This window comes from Rhagoletis zephyria, unplaced genomic scaffold, assembly GCF_001687245.7.
Source record: "Rhagoletis zephyria isolate East Lansing unplaced genomic scaffold, Rhagoletis_zephyria_1.1 Rzeph_scaffold_00003, whole genome shotgun sequence".
Classification (NCBI taxonomy): Eukaryota; Metazoa; Arthropoda; class Insecta; order Diptera; family Tephritidae; genus Rhagoletis; species Rhagoletis zephyria.
Window position 1 is genome coordinate 328205 of NW_016157087.1, and position 5887 is coordinate 334091.

A 5887-nucleotide genomic window follows, 5' to 3' on the forward strand; every position below is an offset into this window, starting at 1 on the left:
AAAAACGGTAAATTGCAAATATCTCAAAAACGGTACCATAAAATTAAAAATAACCTTGATTTTCGGAATCAGGGGGTGATTTTACATACGAATTTCATAACGGCTTCTCTGGTAAATTTTGGCCGTCGACCAGTGTAATTTGTCTTTGTATTTTTCCATAATTCATGTATTTATTGTGGTATATTTTTTTTTTTTTGTTAACCTACAGATACAATTTTATTTATTTCATTAATGTTCAGTTTTACAAGGAATAATAAATGTTAAAGTCAAGAAATAAATTGTTTTTTTTTTTGCTTAATATTGCCTCACTGGATTTTTTTATGCGGTTTTTTTGCGGAGTATCTGAATTTATGCGGTTTTTGAAAATACTGGAACGCGTCCCCTGTGTTGGTATGAAAGTAAAGAACTTTTTTATGCGGATTTTTTTAATGCGGGTTTTTGAGGAACTGCATGCTGCATAAAAAGAGACCTAAGTGCATTTTATCGAAAACCTGACAAAAAAAGCTACCTACGAGTGGGTTATTTTTTATCAATTGATAATTTTTCTCTGCAGGTTATATGATTGTATTCGTGCAGCAGAAGCGTTTTGGACCTGAAAGCATTTTCTTTTTGAATTTCCATTTTCTTTTCAATTTTTCAGCTTCATGGCGCTGATGCGAAGAAAATGTCAAAATAATTACATGTATTTTTCATGAAAGTACTGAAAAAATGTCTTAGCCGCTATTCATAGATCCAAGACCGCAACGATTCGTACCTACAGTGTGAACACCTTCTTGGCTCGTGGTCACCCGTCTTTCTGTGTGAACTTAGTCTTATAGGCAATGTTCTAGTTTCCATAGGTCATATTTTTTCTCTGTGAGCAATTTTTCACAAGCTTGATGCGCATTTTTGGCGCAAATGCAATGAAGCTTAGGCGGTCAGCTGTTGAATGATGTAAATTCGTTGGAATTGCTTTTTACTGTACTGAATATTTTAATTACAGACTACGTTACAAAGACATTACTAGACCAAAATGCCTAAAACTCAGCATAAGCTACCTCCAATGGCCGTGTCTTCGACTTATTCAAATAAAGAGTACATGTTTAAAGTAGGATAGCATTGTGTTTAATTTTATTTGCTACGCTTTCGTTGAAAACTTCATTTTGCCACCTACTGTACTTATTATCTACATACACACACACAGCTGTTGTTATAAATTTATTTTGAGTTTACACCTCTTTTCACGTCAAACTATCACTTAATTCACTTGACTATGGCACTGTTTACTCTCTCTTATGAGTAATTCTCTAATCAATTGGCACGCAACAAAGTAAGTTCAACAATTCCCCGGTTTTCTTAGCTTTGTTGACTAACGCTTTCAATTTTTACTACTCTGTTGTGATCTGCTCTTTCTATTTATTTCAACAAATGAACAAGCAGAAAGTTGTTGTGGTTGTTGTTATTAAGAACACATACACACACTTTACGCACTTGCATCAACTTTAACATGTGATATCATATCAAACGAAATAATGTATGTATGTATGTATGTACACACTCGTTCATATCAAATCGTATTAAGTATACTTAATGCATTATAGCGCCGTTGAAGACATTGTATTGAGTAATTTAATTGCCATGATTACATTTCTGATTCACTTTTTTTAATGCATACATATTTAAGGGGTGATCCATCTAGACTTTTGTTTTTTTAATTTTAAATAAAACACTTAAAACAGAACTGGATGTCGGAATTCGTATTGTTACCCGAAAGATCTGAAATTTACTTTTTAAAAATAGTTTCATTCAAATGTTGGCCGTCCATTCGGAAGGTCCAATTTTCAATTACTCTTTGCAGCAATGCGCGAATTACACGAGTAAATTTGGCTTCCAAGTTTTGAAGCATAGCTGGCTTATCGACGAAGCCTTTTCCCTTCGCAATGAAAAAAATGAAGAGATGTTATTTTACACGATAACTTGTTAATAGATCTGATCCAATACTTTTCGTGTAAAATCCTCTAAAAATGTCAAACAGCAAAATTATCTGAAGTGAGAGTAAAAACTGAGTAACAACCAAAACGTACGGGAGAAAAAAAAAACATTTTTCCTGTAAAAACGTTAAACAATGATCGATTGACACGTCTTATGATTTTACCAGAAGAAAAGGTTGGGTAAAATCTTGCAACTTCATTCTCTAAACAACTCTCCGAAAATCGCTCTTATTTTTAGGATTTTGGAGTACGGGATCATTTTTCCTGTCACTTCCTGCAAGTTCGTGTAAAATCCGGTAAATTCATAGAGTACTGGATCAGAGCTAATATCAGGCAACAAAAAGGACGTTATTAACATGCGACAGCGCTCGCCATTGACGGTAATGTTCTGCCTGCGGCCAACATTTGAATGAAATAATATATAAAAAATAAATCTCAGAGATTGTTCTTTCGGATAAAAATAAAGTTAAGAATCTTTCAGTTCTGTTTTAAGTGTTTTATTTAAAATTTAAAAAAAAAGGTCTGAATGGATCACCCCTTGTATGCGTACATACAAGAGCGATAATTTTCACATTGGGTACATATGCACATAGCTGTTTATTTTACTATCGGTTCTGTGAATGATAATGCTCGTAGAAGTGGCGCGCATTGTTTTTTTGGCACCTGAGTTCAAGTGCAACAAATAAAGCGGCGTCAACGCGTCGAACTGTTTAATGGCCACTTAAAGCTGAAGTTGTTATTGTCTGGATAACACTATTTTTAACTGAAGCATTTTTTTTTTCATTACACCCACGAGCGTTGTTTACGCATTTTATTTTTTTACCTTTTTCTAATTAGTTACACTAATTTTTTTGTTCTCGTTTTTTTTCGTTCTAAAATTCCCATATATGTATGTACTTATATGTCCGCCAGCTTATTAAGCACAAATGACTGAATGTCAGCTAATTTCTAATTAAAACACGCGTAATTTAATTTATGCATATGTGTATATATACAAAACATATAAAGGCGCGAAAAGTTAATAAGAGACAAATTAGAAAACAACGATGCGTTGTACACGGCGTATATCAAACGACTAAAATTTAAATTAAGGCATTTAAGCGCGTTCGTGTTCCTCTCTGACGTACGTATGAACATTAGGGTGGTCCAAATCTAATGTAATGCATTTGGGGGGAAAAGTAAATTCGGATTTTATGCGCTCACCTCCAGGATTTTTCTATACCAAAAAAAAATATACCCCTCTTTTTTTAGCTTGAAATCAAAAAATATTTAGAGGTCGCTCAAAGCGCTCAAAGTTTTCCATGTATTTTATATGGAAAAAAACACATTTCGTAGAAATGGTATAGAGTTCTTGAAAATCAATATTTCTGTTTCTCTTTAGAAGATTCCCAATAATAATACCCAATTATTTATTTAACCGTTTTTTCATAGTAACAACATTTTATAAGTCCCCAAAGCACACAGAAAATGCAAGAAAATGCAATGGGGGCTAAATATAAAATCTTTAGTAATAAAAACTGGTTAAATAACGAAATTGGATATTGTTATAGGAGTCTCCTGCAGAGGACCAGATTTTTCCGATCGAAAAATATTGATTTTCAAGAATTCTATACCATTTCTATAAGATGTTGTTTTACCCCCCTATAAAAATACATGGAAAACTTTGAGCGACCTCTAAATATTTTTTGATTTCAAAATAAAACATAGGGGTATATTTTTCCGAAATAGAACAATCCTAGGGGGTGAGAGCATTAAAATTCCGACCTAACTAATTTTGGAGCACCCCAATGTACATATGTACATACAACTCTCACTCGGAGTGGCGAATGTAGTTAAATGTATATGACCAGTTGTGGGTAAGCACACACGCAAAGCTTAAGCTCCACTTGCCGGTATATACTTGCTTAGTCGTACATACAATGTAAAAGCATATAAACATGTTTGCTGCATGCCGGCAGCGGCAGTCCATTCTTTCCGGCCACTCTGTTACCAATAGCCATTGTTGCCACTCAAGCAAAAAAAAAAACTTTCTTATAAAAAATTTTAAAAATCTCCCTAAAAAATTTGTGTGACATTTTTGAAGTTAAAACAATACTACTGGGATATACGGATGTATTTTAAGTAGAACAAACACATACCATGTTTATACCTACGCAAGAACCGCATTAACAGAAAGCTGGTTTGACTCAACACATTTACACCTCTGTCGTTATAGCGCACTCGCTGAAACCGTATTCAAAAGTAAACAAAATTTGTTATTTCTATTCAATATTTCTTAAATATTTAATTTGCGCGATAGACCGAAACGGAGCGAGCAAGAATTCAAATTTGTTATAATAATAATTCAAATTTAAAACGGTTGATGTATTTATACCTGCTTTCTAATCGATTTGAGAAATAAAAAAGCGATTTGAAAACCATTTCGAGTCAATACACTTTTGAATTTCTGAGCGTAATTAAAGTTGACGTATGCTTCCGTTTTGAATCACAGCGAACTGGGTCAAAGCGCTTTACAGAGCATTGGTGCTATAACACAGTGCTTTGTAATGGCACCGGTAATAGTCTTTACTGCAGATTTGTTTAGTGTTAGTAGTTCCTCACGCCCCTTATCATTCTTCAGTGCCCCTTAGCAGAAAACAAGTCGGTGGCAGCAGGGGGTTATCCGCTTCGCTAATTTGCATTTGCAAGCTGTGTCTAGCCATCTATCAGAAGTGGTTTCTGTGAAGGAGGCGGGAGAGTGCTATGACACTCAAGGAGGTGAGCTTTTATTCTGATAGCCAAACAGCTACCAGAGCCTTGAGTGCGTTGGAGGTGCGCTCTAATTTGCGGGAAACTGTGTGCCTGACGACTTGGCTAGAGAGGGTACTTGTGTAAGGTTGATCACTTGTGGTACAGTCTTGGATAGATAGGCTTCATATCACCTCACAAAACACTAAAAAGGTTGCCAACTGTTTGAAAGGTTAAATTCAAAATATTCAATAAGTTAAATGAATTTTAACAATTTGGGTATCAATCGAAATGGTTTTTGAAGGGCTTCATTTCAAAACTACATGTAAGAGTTTCCCATCTGTTTAAAATCTCAAATAGAGTTCAGGGGATAGGTAAATTGAAAAAGTTTGACAAGTGAGAAGTTTATAAAAGTTTTAGTTTGAAAATATTTTGAAGATAATTAAACAAATTTTAAACCTCCTGTTTTTTAATTAAGCTCTCTTGAAATAAATTTTACTCAATGTAGCCCGTAAAAATTTCATACACTCAGCGAAGCGGGTGAAGGCGATCTAGTGTAATAATAATAATAATAATAATAATAATAATAATAATACTAGATTGGCGCTTACACATATGTTAGTGTTTGGCCGAGCTTCTCCTCCGATTTGTGGCGTGCGCCCTGCTGTTGTCACACAAAGGAGAGGGACCTACAGTCTTACACCGACTCTGAACGGCGATTGTATTTTAATGAGAAGCTGCTTTTCATGGCAGAAATACACTCGCACGTTTGCCATTGCCAGCCGATGGGCGACCGCTGTTAATAAATCCTTTCTATATTTTTTTTGCGATTTTGCTAAGACCATGGTTTCATGTTAATCCCAGTGAATAAAACTTTTACGTTTTCACGAGCTTTTATTTAACTTTACTTTAATACATAAATCTCCTGGAATTTTCCCAACAATTCTAACCAACGGAGCGTTGAGCTAGAGACTTGAAACTTTAAACTTAGCGCAATACCCGATGACAATGTAATATGAAAGGCGAACTAACTTTAAGTACCAACTTAATTTTGCCTTTAAACGCCCTATTTTTTCACAACAATCGATGTTACATCGAAAACATCGATGGTAGCAAACGTCGATGTTTCTCCACCTCTATTCACATAGGACAATCTCCTAATTATCTAAGTGAGTCCCTGACACACGGGG

At 34.8% G+C, this 5887-nt stretch overlaps 1 protein-coding gene across 1 annotated transcript in view; it reads right to left on the bottom strand.

Annotated features, from left to right (window-relative positions):
• LOC108368333 (receptor-type guanylate cyclase gcy-8-like) overlaps positions 1-3027 on the bottom strand; it is a 110901-nt gene extending 107874 nt beyond the window's left edge. The window contains exon 1 of the mRNA XM_017623209.1: positions 2794-3027. The gene's annotated coding sequence lies outside the window, so the exon portion shown is untranslated. The remainder of the gene's footprint in view (positions 1-2793) is intronic.
• Between the last annotated feature and the right edge of the window lie 2860 nt (positions 3028-5887).